The following is an 18,672-nucleotide window of genomic DNA, read 5'->3' as shown; positions in this document are numbered from 1 at the left end:
ACTGCACAGGGAAACAATTCCATTCCTCTCCAGTCATGTAAAGCCTTTTTGGAGTGTAAAAAATGCACTAACAGGATTAAACACTATTGACGCTGTAATCCATCACTGCAAGTGCAACTGGATGGATGTATTTCTAGATGGCAGGACTCATCATCAGTCCTGTTTTGAAGGTATAGACTCACCGCAACCAGTTGACTGTGATAAACACGGACAAATACGTAGGGCCACAGCTGCCTGAAGCGACAGCGGGCGAGACAGCTAAACATATGGAGGACACAAGCCGCAGTTGATCACACACATGATCGCCATGTGTATAAATCAGAGCAGCGTGTTCTGGTCCACATGTTAATAAATACAAGGATTCTGATACATCTGACGGCATGGTATTTCCGAGCTAAGCTCACAAACAATGCCTGCCAACAATGCACTTCATCACTCTTGTATTAATGTATTAATTAACAATTCAATTAAAAGTAAGATTTTAAGAGTAAAATACAGAGAATGACTTACACGTAGCCTATGCGGTGTCAGACAAAAGAAATATAGAGTGGTTCTATTTTAATGTAAGGGCATGTAGGCATTGTCCCCTGAGCCACGAACACTTCTTGTGAACACACATTCACACACATGCCAAACGCCGGCAGGCAGCAGATAATCCCATCTGATTTCCACGCTCTGTACCGGGGTTTTTGGTGGGGTCAAGATGTAAAAAGGGGGCAACAGCCTCAGCTAGAATCAATGTGTGGGAGTCTACACTCAGAGAGGGCGTCCCAGGGGAGAGTGGGAATTACTGTCTGCCAACTCTGAGCGATGTACAATAAGCAGTTTATCTCATCCTCAAGTGGTCTGTCTACAAGTGCTCATGCCTCAGCACTCATATTGTACTAATAATACATGTAGGCTATATATTTATTGTGTATGAATACTTGCTCATCAAACCCTCATTAACTGTTTTTGGCCACTTGGGGGCAGTGAAAGAAAAAAATCTGACATATTATTATATTAAAGTATGGTGCCACACATTAGCTTTTGGTGACAGTGAACCATAACAGTAAAGATTATCCAGCAGAAATACCTAATCTTATTTCTGGCCGGCTGATGAAAATAAGAGCAATATTTACTCTCCTTTGCTAAATGCTCGACTCTGTTCACAAGCTAGTCACTAACTTTGTTCGTCTGCGTAGATAGCGTAGCCTACAGTGGATCGGATGGAGATTTGTTTGCTTAAAAAGGAGCTTTGTTGCTGCATCTGAACTATGCAGACCATTAAACCTAAACAATAGGCTAAAAGATGCTAAAATACTCAAAATGTACAACACTTTTCACATGAGACATTCAACCTGTTGTTTAAAATATGAAGATAGCAGTTTAAAACTTTGTGTATTTAATAATCAACATAATAACCTCAGAATGATCGCATAAGGTTCGTTGCAACATTTTTATGTATATGAGTATATTTTTTGGGACTAAAGTGTCCTTCTGAATAATGTCTTTTCACAGACAAGATTCAACGCCTATGTAACTCAGTAAACAGTCTCCAACTCGCCTTGTCTCCAGCCCGGCACCACAGTCTTATTAAACACCATGACCTCACACCGTGGTCTGTCACATTCTCTGATGTCACTCTTAGTGTCACTCCATTTCAGTACACTAAGTCATGTGCTGCACATGAGACTGCTCTCACTTAAAGGTTTGTTCTTTTCAAGCTGTTGTTGTACTCCCCCGCCCCCCCTCGGGCGGAGTACAATCAGTTGTTGTGAAAGTGCAGTGGTGGCTGACATACTTAAGCGTTCACGCTGCAATGCCCTTTTATAGCCAGCAGATGGGGAAATTGAGTGGCTCACACAACCCCCGGGGACAAAGAGGGGAAATAAATTTAGTGCTGGAAATTATTTGGGAAATGATGCTGTCTGGAGGGCTTTCTTATTATCTTTAAGCCAATGTCATGCCCCTTCTGCTAATATATGGGCCTCATTTCACTTGGATTGAAAGTTTAATAAGAATACAGACAGACAGGCTGTTACAATTTAGCCCATTGCTTTGCTCAGTCCCAGAAGTTTGGTATTAATAGGCCTGAATCTGTTGAGAATACAAGGCAGGGCATGACAGGGGCAGCCGTGCTGCCAAGATCATCACAGTTCTCTGTCCCTAGGCTCATTTTAACATGGGATGGCAATTACCCTGTACAGTAAGCGGTAGATTAATTATCTAAAAAGGGGAAGGCCTCCGAGTGAACGTAACAGAGCCCGAGCAGGGCAGGCAAACAGCTGTCATCTGCACGGGCCTACAGCTGACGAGCCATGCCACATACTGAGACCGCAGCTGACACGCTGAATGGAAGACATTCAGTGCAGTATGCCTGACACACTGCATAACACTCACACACACCCACACACACACACGCATGAAACACTCCCAGTTATAATGTCCTTGCCTCACAGGACCCCGGCTGCACGCCTGTCAAGCTTCCTGACTGTCGTTTGTGGCTGGAAGTGGAGCAGGTGGACACAGCTGTCAGAAATCATGATATTCGATAGGAGGATGATTTGTAGTCATACATCATACATGAATAGATTAAGTTCATAAAACATGTAAGAGGGCCATCTCTGGTCATGCATAGAGCATGCCCCACCTTTTAATGGGCTTTGCTGCTGCAGGCCTCATGTGTGATAGTTTTTGGTATCATGTATTCTCTCTAAGGCTCTTTGACAGCATTAAATCAGCACAAAGGGAACTACAAATTTTAAAATGCATATACCCTAAGGCCTTCAGATTTGCCAGTAAGTGAGAGATTGCCATTATAAATCTCAGCAGAAACCGTCACTGCATCTGTTTAAAAAACCACAAGACATCTTAATTACAGCCAATTAACACCATGTGATAAAGCTCCATTTGGCAAATGAATGGCGAGACAGAAAAGCTTTTTGAGTGTGTGTGTTTAGGCGGTACAGTCAAGCCCAGCTTGGTGTGGCCATGCAGGGGGTAGAAAAAAGAAAAGAAGGCAGGGATAGAGGCGAGGGCTCTGGGGCCTTCAGGCCACAACCATCCACCTATCGGCTTGTCGGTTGGGTCTGGGGATTTGGGGCCACATCCTCTCGCTGTACTGGATGGCACTCAGGGGCGTGCTGGTGGCCACAAGCCGTGACAAACGCATGTGCGTGTATAAACCAGATGCCACGAAGAGGAGGAGGTCACAGAGGGGGAAGCGTGCAGGGAGCAGAGGCCACGGTGTCAGTCAGTCAGCAGCAGCCACACACTCTCTGCCACGACGAAATGTTGCCCCGAGGGACTGCGAGTGCCCAAATCTGCCCAGACATTTCTTAGAGGGAGCATAAAGAGTCTGTGTCTGTAGCTTTCAATATCATAGCCGAGTGATGGAAAATATGAATGGCCACTGTTGACATCTCCACAGGCGTCCGAATGAAACAAAGAGAAAGCAAGAGAGATGAAGGAGAGGAGGGGGAGGGGAGGAGACTCCATCAGTGAGGGGCTCTAATGAGCCTTTAGGCGATGAACAGGGTGAAATTATTGCAGGGAGGGAAAAAGAAAAGACTGAATCATTTAAACTGTTTGTCTTCTGAAAGTGTAATTAACTGATATTACCTCTGATAGAGACACAATAGATATGGTTTAAGATTTCAGACTTAAAATATATAAGAAAAAAAAAAAAAAGCATTCCCATGTTTATGTTTTAAGACTTCTATAAGTGATGTGTCATGAATCACTCATAGTTTACTGTGAATAACAATAATTTGATCTTTTCAGGCAGAACTATCTTTGAAAATAGACTGTAAATGCAGCACAAAGTACAACCTTTGTAAATTAAAACTATCATCTGTTCAATTTCCATCCATAATCAGAATCTCACTTTTATTGGCCTGGCCTGACTACCGATATAGACAAGTACAGTTAAAAAAAACAAGGGCCTTAACAGGTAAAAATTAACATAATGTTTATGTTTTTTAAATTGTTTTTCAAACATAAAATAGTTTCAAATTGTTTACATTTTATGAAATCGTTTATGTTTTTAATTGTGAGACATGACTGTGTGTGGGGCATGCTAACGGTCACGGTGAGTATATTGTATGTGGTCACCAGGAGGCTCACTGAGCCGACGATGTGTAGTTATTACAGTTCATCCTGACTGGGGAAATAAATGCCAGAAACAGATTTCATGGCAATCTTTCCAAAAGTTGTTGAGATATTTCAGTCTGGACAAAATGACACTGCTGTCCCTATTGAGTCACACAGCTCATCATATTCTGTACTATAAAGAAGTACTTGTGGATGTTACACCTTTATGATTCTGAGATGGGTATAGGCTCTTGTTTTTTTTGACACCAATCATTTATATTAGCCTGCTTTAACCTTATATTAGACATTCTGCCCTTAACACATGCAGAGTCGTGAGTCACCGCCTGCGAGGATTATAGCGCCCTTCAATTAAGCCAAAACATTTGCATACTGTATAGACACACTTGAGTGTCTAAATCCATTTTGCAGCTGCAATCTGCAATTAGCAGTCCTCACAGATGTTATCTGCATTTAGATGATGTACAGTAATGACACCCTCTGGCTTATCACTCTCAATCCAATTTACCAACTAGATAATCAGATCAGATACATGGCCTTATGTGGGCAGATGTCTGAGCAATCACGACCGATCCAAATACTGTATGTGGAAAGCCTGATTCTGCTGTACAGACACGCTTGCAGAACCTGTGTGGCCACAAGCAGACACCACTTTAAAACAAAAAAGTGTAAAAGCTGTCAGCATTAGGCCACCAATATGGCAGAAAACCTCTATTTTTGTCCTGGTGTATGAATACAAAAGCTCTCTGCGGGATGAAAGCTCTCAAAGGTTCCAGCTCTGTCAGAGCGATTTTGAGAGGTGCCATGATTTGAAGGGAGGGCAAGTTCACTTGGAGTCAAATGGGGATTTTATCAATAGTTCGAGTTTGTACAGCAAAGAGCCTCAAAACAGGACATCTGTTCCTGCTTTACTGCTGCTAGACCGCCTAATTCAGTACTTTTACTGTTACTACATCGTTGCATATTCCGAAACAGCTGCTACGCTGCAGATGGAAAACATGCCTCATTGCTTTTTTAATATTAAATTGGTTAGAAAAGACACCACATGTGAACATGTTAAGTTTTAATACTGTATAAATATTCTCAGAGGAAGAGTTGCTGTCGCTGACCTCAACCGACAAAGCCACAGAACAGGCAGAACACAGGCAAAGGTCCAACCAAAAAAGGAAGGATGAGACGCAGCCAGATCTGCTGATTTAAAAGTTAAAGTTGCACTAATCAGTATTTCTATATGGTTTATATGTGTAATATAAAAGCATCGCTCAAAACAAACCCACAGAGAATTGTCATCAGACTCTGCAGCCTCTCAACCCTACGAAGCATTTTAGAACTTTTCAGCTCACTGTTGTTCTGACCTGCAACTTTAACCATCTTCATTTTAACTGGGAGTAGGCAGCAGTTTAACAAAATAACTGATATATATATTAAAGTTAGTGGCTAGAGAGGACAACCTAGGTAGCAGCAGGAGAGCCAATATTTTATAAGTAGTTGGTGGAGACCAAAACAGAGCTGAAAGTAGAGCGACTATCAGACATCAACAGCTGGTTACACAACCGCGAATGAACATAAATGCTGTGTCGACTGGATGTGTAAATAACTGTTCACTAACAGTCAAAGTTACTATGTGTATGGCGTGAGCAATATTTTTTTTAAAAACTTGATCTCCTGAAAGTGAAATATTTTAATACTCTGCTTTCCTTGTCTAACTACTGATGCTCTTTATAAACACTATTTTGAAACTGTCTGTATGCAGATCATTGTTACCCACTTGCACTGTAAAAGGTGCGTCTGGGCAGAATTAGTATTATCAAGGAATGCCAGTAATTTCATTTTAGCCATTCTCACAGATGATCAGTCATCTGGACAGTTAAATAAATTACAGAGGGGTCTTTGCTATTCAAGGGACGTGCCACAAAATGTCATCACAGCAAAAAAGGCCTAACTGCTTCAGCTGGCTTCATATCAGTTTGAGTTTCATGCAGTTAGACATTTACATAGTGACTAAAATAAAACATTTCTGCAATAGCCTGAATCCCTCTAAATTATTATTGGGGTTTGTGATTTGACTATGGCTACGCAGCGTATTAAATTTGAAAAAGGTAAGTGGGATTTATTCTTTTTCTTCATGCAACCATTTAACTATTTAACAATGTGTCAAGTACGAGTACTGCGATTGTTTTCAAAATACATTCATCATTCGATTATTCCAAGTAGTCTAACAAACAGATATATTAAATTTACAATAATATATAAGCAATAAATCCGCACAGAGAAGCTGGAACATTTGCTAGGGAAAAGAGTGACATGATAATCAAATTTGATACAATTTTAATACCAATTTACTCATCAATTAATGAACTAATCACTCCATAAGTACTATCAAGTAAACATTTCCAAACCCAGTCTGGTCTGGAAGACATAAATAAATATATTTGCACATTCTAACACCACTTTTCATTTTCCCCACCCTAACCAACCACTGCCCTACCCTGGGGACACGGTATTATCTTTCCTCCCTGTGTGCTTGACACCTGTTACAACTACGCCCTCCCTCCATATCAGCTTTCTATCCAGTCCAGTCCATAGTATCACCAAACGCTGTCCTCACATCACTTTATTTCTGCCTTTGACCGACTATGTCTAAATGGGCCAATGTTGCTGAGAGACACCTTCAGTAGTCCCAAGAGGGTACAACTCTGTAAACGTGACGAATCCAGCTGTGTGTGTGTGTGTGTGTGTGTCCTATTGTTACAATAGAGTGCAGTACAGTAGGTGAAAGGTTATACACTCACACTCACTCGTATAGGATAACCCATATGTTTCAACAGGAAGAAGACAAACCACTTAGCAGCACAATGCAACCTTGAAAAGACCTCAAGATCAAAGACGCCGTTTCCTTGTCATTGTATCACCGCACACCTACATCTGTCCTGCTAACATGCAGTCTTTCTCCACAACCTACTGTCCCTGTCACAGAGCTCAGGGCGACCTGTCTGAGTGGACCAGCAGGGTGCTCGGTTTCGGTCCACGGGGCAGGTGATAATGACTTCCCTCCCTTCCCTGCTTCTCCTCCTCCTCATCCCAAGCTGCAGCAGTGAAGGTGACTGCAGCTGGATGATTTCTTTCTTTATAAACTGCAGGGGAAAGGAGTTGGAGGGTGTCTGACATATAGTGTGTATATGTGTGAGTATCGGTCCAGGTGGGGGTGTTGCTTTCCAGTATTAACGCAGTAAAAGAGGAGGCTCACATATCACTCCATTAATGATGGATGCTAAGCTCTAGTGGGTGAGCACCTTTACGGCTTTCTTTTCCATTGTCTGCCACACTGCACCCTAATGACACCCATACTATAAACCCACTGACATCCAACCCAAACAAAATTAACTCATTGAGGCAAGGTTTGAAAAAAAGACAAATCTAGCACACCAACTGAAGAGGAAATTACTTTGTGGGGGGTTGTGAGATTGACAGAAGTCTCCAGTGGTTAGTCCTACCATGCCTCCATCCCTTCTGGCACTAAACGTGTGAAACACTCATATGGGGTTTTAAGCGTTGAGCGCTATCGATCACTAAGGATATAAAGCTGCGGGGTACATCTCTTGTCTGAGCACGGCTGATTTTTTTTCCAGACTCAACACCATGTACCTCTCTATTTGCGCCCGAGAGGGTAATAATAGCAGCTCAGGCCCTTTCCGCCCACCCCCTCCTCCTTTACCTTATGCACACTTGCAGTGTAGGGAGTCTGATTATGGTCATTATCTTTCAGGCTTTCAAACATCCCCTCAACATCAACACCTCATAGTTCTCCTGGTGTGTGTGTGCGTGCGTGCGAGTGCACGTGATCTGTGTAGAGTGTATTTAAGAGGAAAATAGGAGAAAAAAGGAGAGCGATCACAAGAGCGGGATGGATGGATGGATGGAGAGAGCCACACAAGCAGCATAATTACAGGAAAGACCACCCCCTTCCTATTTCCAAAACCTTGCAGGCGAGCCGACAGCAGTGCAGGCAGAGAAAAAGGTTGGTAAGAGGGCTTTGCTTTGTTCTTATTTTCATTTTCTCAGCCTCACAGCAATTACATCCCAGCCTGAGAGACACATGAGGAGGAGGAGGAGGAGGAAAAGAAGAGGAGGAGGACACAAAAAAAAGAGGGTTGGTTCAAGGCTACCTCCACTGCCTGAGGTTGTGGATGAACCCACAGGAGGAAGGTGATTCCCTGCTTGGATCTGGTAGCAGATCTACATCTGACCCAGGGCCGGTCCTAGCTATGGGCAATGTGGGCGGCCGCCCAGGGCGCATTCTCCGTGGGGGGCGCACGAACGCCCGAAAAAGCAAAAAACCTCGGTAATTTTCGATACCGCTCATTAAGTTAGCGGAGCGCCCGGGAGCGGGGTGTTGACAAGGCAGAGGGGGGCGTCAGACAGACCGATGGGGGCGCACGCACCCAGGGGGGGGGGGGTTCGCCCAGGGCGCAAATGTGGCCAGGACCGGCGCTGATCTGACCTGCCCACCTGCACAGCAGCACACAGTTTTCTGATCAGGAGGGACTCAAAAATCATTCCATGTATCTTCACGTACTGTGAGTTTGTAGGTGAAAACACATAACAGGTTTAAATGTTCAGTGCTGGATTGTACAACCTGTCGGCCTGTGTCTTAAATTAAGTGTTCAATCCTGCTTCAAATGGCCACACTGCCCAGCAAGTGATCAATCGTACAGACAGGGATAGAATAGTACACTCAGCCTCTCCTCATAAACATTTATCGTGTTGCACTCAATCAATTCAATTCCTAAATACTTTCTTGACTTGGCCAATCATGTAGTAGGCCGGAAAATTGTTAGACGCTGACATTGGGGTCAGCGTCTAACAATTTTCCGGCCTACTACATGATGTCTGAAAAGGTCATTTCAGGTACTGATGTCAGAAAGGTACTCAGAAGTGATTGTTCGATCATGAAACAGCTCACCCCCACACACACACATTGCAACTGGCAAGGCTGTGTTCAACAATTTAGCTTTCCAGGACCGATAATTCAACGTCCACTTTATGCAGCTGCAGGTCAGGTGTGTGGAGGCGAGACAGGAGCCAGTAACAGAATTTCTCTATAACCCTATTTTTATTCTTTATTCTTCTGACATTGTGAACAACTTAGTGCAACACTATGAACGACTTCCAGAAGACACTGGACATGTGCTGTCCTCGCGATTTTTAATTCATTATCGGCTTATAAATAGCTTTTCAGCCCACCTTTGAACGTGGCTGTTCCAAACAATTAAAAGCACTTCAATGACGACACATTGTACAAACACAGTTTAATTTATTTAATAACCACTTATTTCCTGGCTTGTGGTACAGAGATTAAGTCACACATTCTAGTGGAGCAGTGGTTATCTCTCACTGAGGCATTCTTTCACCTGTAATTTTTAAAAAGCTGAAATGCGTTACTGTCCATGTTCTAACATGAATCTGTATCTACTACCAAAACTTGTTAGCATTCAATAAAACTACAGCTCCTGTGACATTTTTTTTCTTTTATATACGTTATAAATATATTTCTATATTTGTTCAGTTGTCTCCACTTCTAATGCCATCTTTTTCTCTCTTGTAAATGAAGCCCTACATGTACCAAACAGAGGTTGTAGGTCAGTGGTTGGTGTGTGGATGGTGGGTGTACAAAGCCCAGCACGCTGACACTGGAGTTTGCATTCTGTGTCTCATGTGGTAGGTTTAGGCAACAAAAGCATTGTTTGTTCAGGGAAATATCATGGTTTTGGTTAAGCACATCCTGCCTTTTGCCTCGGGTCACTCTGGGCTTTTTCTTTCTGTTTCCAACCAAAAACACAAGCTTTCCCTAAACATAAGCATAAAAAGTTGAATAATGCTTAGCCACTATAAGTGCATATTGTGTTGCGAGGTGAGATATTTTAGGAAACAAATGAAATACGTTGTTAGAGAACATTTTACTGACATGTTTGGTATCAACATCGTATGACTTGAATAAAATATTCGCATTTAACAAACTGAAATCAGAGAATATGGCTTTTTTTAATACAAAAAATAAATAAAAATATCTGAGAGTAAATTTAACTGATTGACTAATCGTTGCAGCGCTATATAACTTATGAGATATGGTTATATCTGTGATAACCATCGACACTTTCCTCTAGACAACATTTTCACTGTAACTCCAAAAAATGACCTTTAACCTGCAGTGGTCTTTGGTTTGTGGGAACTTGAACGCTTTCTAACAATAAAATTAGTTTTTTTTCTAGAAGTTCTCATCTCACTTTAGCTCTGTAAGAGGATGCCTTCAAGGGAAGCTGCTTTTGAATTTTCATACTTCATTGAGATTATGGCTTTAGTTGCTCTCCAGTGTTTTTATGTCAATGAGTTGAATATAGAAAGATGTTATGTAGCTATTAAAACTGAACATGACATATTAGCATCTTGGCCACAAATAAAGATCTGTCTTTTTTGTGGGTAAATGATGATGTATCGTCAACCTAATGCTTCACCCAATTTGTATAAGTTGTTACACTGACATGCACTGTTGGAATTGTGATTAATCTCCCACTAACATTCCCTCGGGACAGGGGGCTTTTACTCTGAAGTGCCTGGGTCAATAACCACTGATACACATGGAACCTATAAATCCATCCTTGTGTCCATTCTTTCAATAATTCATAAGGACGTTGGTTTCAGCGCTGCATTTTGTTGGGAAACTGGCAAGTGTCTGTCCTTAAACAGATTGTGGCTTGTTTTAATGCAGTCTCTTTCATCTAAATGATATGGAAACCAGCTCCCAGAGGAATTACCAACCAGCTGAGAGACACTCTCCAGGGCTGATGCTGGTGTTTTCTGCTGTAGTCTGAAGGGAAATAAATACACAAATTAACCATGGATGGACATCATTAGTCACTACAGCCACACATAAAAAGGACCAAATTCCTCAAAATCAAACAAAAGACAACATTACTTTTTGTCTCATAAAACTCCTTGCACGTGGTATACTAGAATCGTAAATTCTAAAGCACACAATGACTGCAGGGTTTTTCACAATGTCTGTGTTTTGCACGAGAAACCGGGGGCCAGACTCTTTGTTTTACTAAGGATGTCCTGTCTGACGGGACAAAGCAGACATGAAACAAGGAAAAGAGATGTAGCGTCTGTACACTGCAGGGCTGGTTCCTTAGCCAATGAGGAACAGATTCCTGTTGACACAACTTTCGGTGTGAACCATGTTTGCAGGTATTATGTGACAAGGGACATTTACAGCAAACATAGGAGACATTTATGATGAACTAAATCTTTTTACCAAATATACTCAACAAGCAACAGCCTCTTCACACAGATGTTCCCTCTATAGTGGGGATCAGCATTGATTTCCTCTGCTAAGCCTATAGATTACTGTTGACCCACAAACACATTAACTAGAAAACAGTCCATGACCCTGAATTAGGCCTCAAGCAACTAGCCTGTTTATGTACAGTATATTGAAGTGCCAATCCACAATATCCATGTTTTCCAAAGCAAAACAGCTAAGCACTCTTATGTACGCCTGTCAAAGAGTAAGAGTGACTTCTTAGACTCTAACCCTGGTCCAGTATGACCAGCGGCTTGTGGTGGCGAATGTAGCAATTTTTTTATTTTTATTTTTTTTACTGTATAACTCACACTACTCAGTCAGTTTGACTTCATTTTTCACTTGTGTTACTGTTATAATAGCTTAGCATTGTAGCTAAATACTAAACTAATGTTTAGCCAACAGTAAATTAGTATCTAGCAGCAGTTCACATGCTCAATTTGAAGCAGAACTCCACCAGTTTTTTAAATCAACCTGTCCCGTTAAACTGTCATTTGTTTCATTGGTCTCTTGGAAAGAACACACCAGTATTTCACGTTGATGTTATGATGTCATGAGGGCATACAATAAGGTTAAAAGTCAGGATTTCCTGTCCTCTGCTGCTTCAACTTTGATTGTTCATTTTTTTATCTGTCCTTTGTCAGCCCCCTAACTTTATGGAAGTGCAATACTAAACCGTTGCAACCCTTAAAAATTTTCTGCAAGTAATGTTTATAATCTTGTCGCTCCTCTGCTTTTATTCTGAAAAAAACAAACAAACTGTGTACTAGAGCTTTTCTGCCATGAAAAACCTGAAAAACCTAAAAGCTTCTGTGACTTTGATATTGGTTGATTTTTTAAATATATATATAGCCTAAAGAATGTACGTATGTATGCATGTATGTTGCAGCTAACTCATACTGTTAACTGCACATAAAATAGCCAACTCTCACAAAAAAGTGTGAGCTGGCTGATTTAACTTCTCTTATTAGAACCAGTTGGGCAGGAAGTGTTGAAAAGTGTGAACCTGCATGACAACAGTATCACATAGCCTAACTGACAAGTGCTCTTATTCACATCTCAGTGAAGAGAGTTAGAATAAAGATGCGTGGGAAAGAAAAAAGAAAAATGCTGATGAACAACTTTGAACACAAACTGTTGACTGTGAGGAGAGGTAAGAACACATCAGCCCAGGTCACACTGCCCAGGCTGACTGGATGTGGTGTTGAATCTTGTTTACCCTTGCAAAGACCACCTTGTACGGGTTAGGTTGTTAATGGACACTGATTGGCAAATAACTCCTATCTGTCCCGAGCCGCGCAGTGGAATATTCTGTGGCAGTTAATAGCTTTATTGAATCGGAAGTGCTGACCTCATTAAAAGCAGCTGAACATCCCAGACTATCGTCAACACAAAGCAGCACTGCTTTTGCACTTTGTTTCTGTGTGTGTGTGCCAAAAAGAGAGACAGCACATGTTGCTCTCATGACATAAATTCAATAAAGTCACCCATACAAACCAGTCCTGCGCCTTTGTTCTGGATCACACGCCTCATGTCACTGGTTTTCCTCATGCCAGGCCTGCCGTGTGTCACAACAAATGAATGACACCTTTTATGTGGCTATGATAATTTTGGAGCTCCTCATGAAAAGTATTCACCACGCACACTATTTTTCATGGTCTGAGGTGACACAAGACCCTCACAGGATATCATATGCTTGCCTCTCCATTGTTTGTTTAGTCTAGGAAACAGGATATTCACACAGAGCTGAGTGACCACAGAGCCAGAAGAGAATCCGTTTTCACTTCAATAAAAAGTGCAGAAGTACACGCTTGTTATCTTTCTCCCATCCCATCACAGGTAGCACTGTAGTGTCCATAACATCCTGTTAAAATAACCAAACTCCAATGCAAGATTCTGAGCAGCAAAGCAGTAATGTTGACATGTCAACAGTTCACCACCAGCTGACAGTCAGCAGAAATCAAGCAGGTAAAAATGCCAGTTCACCTGAGGAGCAGCGGGCCCGTTTCGCATTGATGTAATGAGGAATAAGCACATGTTCTAGTGCACAAAAGGAGCGTCTGCGCGCTACAAATAACGCAGACGCGTTTTCAAAGTGCCAAAACGAGCGCAAAGTGATTAAATATGTAAGATAACAAAACGAACAGGTGAACACACAACCGGATCTCGTTGTAGTTTCAAAGTAAATGCCAAACGAGCTGCGAGTGTTTGGCTGTATGACAGCGGAACGTTTCTCACCTTATGTCTTTTGTTGTGATTGGATCGCTCCCACTTTATTGTCTGCGCGCGGTGCGCCTCAGCCGCCGGCACCGGTCACTCACATACATCCACAGTTCCCCTCCAAACACGAGACTTTCACAATAAGAGATCTGTTGACCGGGTTCCTGTACAGTTCACCAAAGAATCGGTGTTTTTTTTTTGTTTGTTTGTTTGTTTTTTTTAAGTCCGGGAAGTGAAGCTGCTGTCCGTTCGCCAGTAATAACCTTGTCTCTCACACTCCACACAGTCATCCATTCACACTCCCCGCCTCCGCCTGCTCCTCCTCCGCCTCCTCCTCTCCACCACCTTCCACACAGTCGAGATGGGGCAGATGAATTTCCCACTGCTGCTGCCTCAGCGCACGGCTGTTGGCCGATGGAGGAGCGCTCTCTGCTGCGTAAACACGCCACTGACAGAGGACATGAGTTCACTATGAAAATAGATTTAAACGCACTGTCTAAGGTGGACTTTTTATAGAGCTCCAGTGTCATCAGTTTATGTTTGTCATATTTTAAAAGTGGAACATTTGCAACAGGCCATTTTGGCCCACATGGATAGGAAATGCTGTGCACACTACAGTGCACTTCATCCATCTGTATTTAGTGCTGCTCTGCGTGAATTGTCTAATGTGCACTGTGAAATATAGAGCAGCTGTCTAGGAAACTTGTTGTGTATCATATTCTTTGTGTTACCTCATGACTGAATGTATTAGAATATCACTTTAAAAATGGTTTGGTGGTGAATTGACACACTATCAGCCATAAAACCTCTGATTTACATAAAGTATGCAGCTTCAATCAATATTTTTATATTAGTAATGGGTCAATATACTGTGTGTAATGTAAAAGGGGCTCTCCAACAGATTATTATTAATTATTGCCCACAACTCTACAGAACATTTTAGAGTCATTCTTTGGGTTTGGTTCACTCTCATCACTCTCATCTGTCATTTCCAGCAGCAGTTATGTTTTCAGCCAAAAACTCTGAAAAACACAACCAGAGACACGAAAGAGAGAGACCAAAACAGAGCTACATGGAAACACATATCTCCCGATAAAATAATGTAAACACTGGAAAAGAAAAACCCCTTTCTCTGAGTTACAAGAACAGGTTTGTTACAACATCACATGTAACATTTTGGACACATTGGAGATTTTCCAGTGACTACAAAGGGGAAGGAAAGGAGTGCCACGCTGTTGTGGCTTCATGGCAGGCTGAACAATGGAAAAGCCCAGTAATCCACAGAAACTGCAGCAGCAAGGAAATGGGAGGGATGAAACTGTCCAGTTTATTATAAACCAGTTGAACCTAATGTCAGGGCAGCTACAAGGTTATGTTTCCTCGGCTATCTCAGCTGTGCATACACACCAAGGAGAGAACACACACACACACACACACACACACACACACACACACACACAACGATGAGTTTTCATGAGGGATGGGTGTGTTACTGGAGCAAAATGCTTTCTTCAAAGTCTAAATGAGTCACCCCAGGGACAGCTTCCACCCCCCCCTCCCCATTTGTGAGGATTTCTGCGAGCCCGTGATTAGGCTCACCCCATGTGTGACCCCCCCACACAGACACACACACACACACAGACACACACACACAGACACACACTCACACACACACACACACACACACACACACACACACACACACACACACACACACACATGCACACCAAATCTCTGCTTGGCCCCAGCTCCCATTGAGATTAGCCCACTAGCTATTGTTCTGATGACACTTCATATAAGCTATACGAATACAGTGTTGCATTATTTGGCGATTTTGCAGAATAAAACATGGTAGTGTTGCTTGGGAATTGATTTATATAAAACAATCCTATAAGTACAAAAAAAATAACCTAACCCATTTTATTAACTTCATGTGTAGATGTTAATATTGATTTTTTTAAATTATTTCTCTGAAGATATGAAAACGAAAAAGTCATTTATTAAATGAAAATTAAGACAAAACCCAGAGATTTCCAGCCCAAATTAAACAACTGACTGTTAAAACAAACCCTGCAAGTGGGTGGATGTTTGCTTGTGCAGAAGGAGGAAACTATGAATTTTAAGTACAAGGGGATTATGTTGTGCTCGTGGAACAGATGTTAACATAGAGGGGTCTACCCTCCTGAGAGCAGCCCCTGACTGACACACTGTCCCACAGTCATTGGCCCATTGTCAATGTGCATCCTGTCTTGTGAATCTCTAGTTGCAGATCTCCCCAACCCCCTCCAGGACCGATTAACTCTACCCCCCCTACCACCAGCTTTGACCTTGATGGACTGGTAATGTCATCTTCTTTTGTGCTTTGACAGACATTAACTCTTGCCAACTTTCATGCTCTTCTTTAATGCAAACTTCATGCATTCATGGAGTTAAACAAAAGAATGGATGACAATAAGTGCCATCAACAATAAGAGAGCACTGACCCTCCATCACATCTCATCCTCTCTGCAGACATCTAAGCAGGTCAGCTGTTGTGCTCTTGTCCTTGTGCCACCAGTCTTCATTCTTCTTGATGGTCTGGTCATTTCACTGTGTCTTTAGTGTTTTCCAGGTCATGGTGAATGAATTAAGTACTTCTTTACTGTGTGTTACCCCTCCCCCCACACATTCTTGTAAAAACGATGACCATTTTCTTGAAAAGTGGGAGCAGAAATACGTTGATATGTAAAACATTCTTGATGCAACCACGACCATCCAGAAAACAAGATTGCTATTTTTCATGACTTCAATATAATTTGTTAATGAGAATGTAAAGCTGCCCACCTTCATGTAAGCTTCTGTGTCTCATTATCTTGCCTTCACTTGTGTATGTAGTTCCTGGGTACGGTCAAATAGTCAACAAAATTACATCTTAAGTCCTTTTCCAACCACTTTTCCTTGACCTCCATGGAAAACTTCATTTTCAACGTCGGAATTAAAACAATTAAGAAACATTGGCCACCTGTTACAAACGTGAAATAATGTGTCACAGTGAGAATGATCACCCTCATGTCCACTAATCTCAACTTCCATGATGATCTGAAGGGACAATGGATGTCAGTCACACTGAATGATGTGATATTCATGTTTATATATTAATTTGAATGGTCAGGATAACAGCAGACACAGAACAGGCTTCATGATCAAAATGTTTATATCACGTTAACACATCTGTCTATATTCACATGCTCTCTTTCTGCTGTAGTCTGTATCACAGTAAATTGATGTCTCAGATTTTTAATTTCACTGAGTGAGGAACCTTCCTAAGCAAGATAGACTATTTGACCAGACCCCCTGTGCTCCTTGGTTTATCTGCTCAGGTTGTCTATGCAGGTTCCCCAGTCCTGTGTCCTTTGCTCCATCTCATTTGGGTTTATTGTTCTGATTAATCTTGGATAAATCTTTTTTGGTTTGTTTTTTGCTCCGCCTTTTGTTATTTTGTGGTTGCCTGCCTTTTTTCTGTAAATTTAAAGTTGCTTTTTGTTCACTTACCTCTACATCTGCATTTGGGTCCACTTCTTGAACTAAAACGGAACAATGGACTCACAGTATCCCAGCAAATGTGAATAAGCTAACTTGTAATGTATGGAATGTGTAAATACTTCTAGTCGGGAGAAGGGGAGGCATGTACATATGCGGGAGGTCCTTTTCCATTGTGTTTTACAGTAACCCAGAAGGGGCAAACTAAACACTGGCTTTGACTTTTTTTTTTTTTTTTTTTTTTTGCATTTACGCATCAAGAGAGTGAGGCGAGAGGTTGCAATCAACTACACCACTAGATGCCACTAAATCTAACACAGTAGTCCTTTAATTGAACCCTTTATGGTCCCAGACAGTTTTAAAAAAAAAACTGTACCAAAGAGACCCTCCTTAGTTTTACAATGCCTGTCAGGCTTTCCGTTCTTGCATGCTGTTTACAATGATTACAGTGGCAGCTTTACCACATGTGAGTTTTCCAACAGTGGGTCTTTAGCTTCACACAAAAGGAGACAAAAATAGAGTCTTCATTTCTAGAGCATCTATTGCTAACTCCAAAAACTAATAGCAGAAAACTCTCCCTTAGTTAACATGCCAGGTATAAAGCCAGGTAGCAGGTAGTAAACTAACAGTCTGCAGCTTACATTAAAGCAGATAAACACACCATTAAACCCATTTCTTACACGTTACCTCTTACAGTTAGATATGCTTTGATTTGAGTTCAATGTAAACTGAAACCATTAAAGGTCTCATCTGGAGGCTGAAATCTAAATAATCATAAGCATTAAATTGAAATCACATCTCCCAGTTGCTCCTTTTGTCTAAGTCTTTGCCTCATATAGCTGCAGAGAGGACCTTGAGTTCGCCGTCCTCAAGCGTCCTGACTCCTCACATTGACTTTTTGTAATTGTGTTATCATGCAGAGAGAACTAAAGGGCAGACTGCATGGGATGTGCATGACTAGTGCGCCGAGCTGCGTAGTTTCTGGGCAATCAAGTCTCATGACCTTGAAATTTCCTTTGGCTGCTCAAAACATAATGTGATCACACTGTGAGAGAATCGAAACCTTTAGAGTGTTTTTTTAGATTCTCAGGACACAGCCGGAAAGACCTTGTACATCATCAGGAAGCTGAGTAAGGATGCATCACTCGTTAAAAAGCGAAACCAAACAGAGGACATGACAGACTGCATTCTTTTTAAATTGTAGAATTACAACCCCAATTCCAAAAAAATTGGGACGCTGTGTAAAATGTGAATAAAAACAGAATGCAATGATTTGCAAATCTCACAAACCCATATTTTATTCCCAAAAGAACATAAAGAACATATTACGTGTTAAGATGGCAGCAACACATCTCAAAAAAGCTGGGACAGAGCGATGTTCACCATTGTGTAGCATCCCCTCGTCTTTTGTCTATACATGTCTGCGAAGTTGGAAGATCATTTGCTGCAGTTTTGGAAGAAGAATGTTGTCCCTTTCTTGT

General features: G+C 41.7%; 1 protein-coding gene across 1 annotated transcript in view; it reads right to left on the bottom strand.

Moving 5' to 3' along the window:
- frmd4ba (FERM domain containing 4Ba) overlaps positions 1–13,999 on the bottom strand; it is a 46,977-nt gene extending 32,978 nt beyond the window's left edge. Inside the window, exon 1 of the mRNA XM_027281806.1 lies at positions 13,691–13,999. The gene's annotated coding sequence lies outside the window, so the exon portion shown is untranslated. The remainder of the gene's footprint in view (positions 1–13,690) is intronic.
- Between the last annotated feature and the right edge of the window lie 4,673 nt (positions 14,000–18,672).

This window comes from Larimichthys crocea, chromosome I (genome assembly GCF_000972845.2).
Source record: "Larimichthys crocea isolate SSNF chromosome I, L_crocea_2.0, whole genome shotgun sequence".
NCBI lineage: Eukaryota > Metazoa > Chordata > Actinopteri > Sciaenidae > Larimichthys > Larimichthys crocea.
This window is presented reverse-complemented; position numbering and strand designations above follow the sequence as displayed.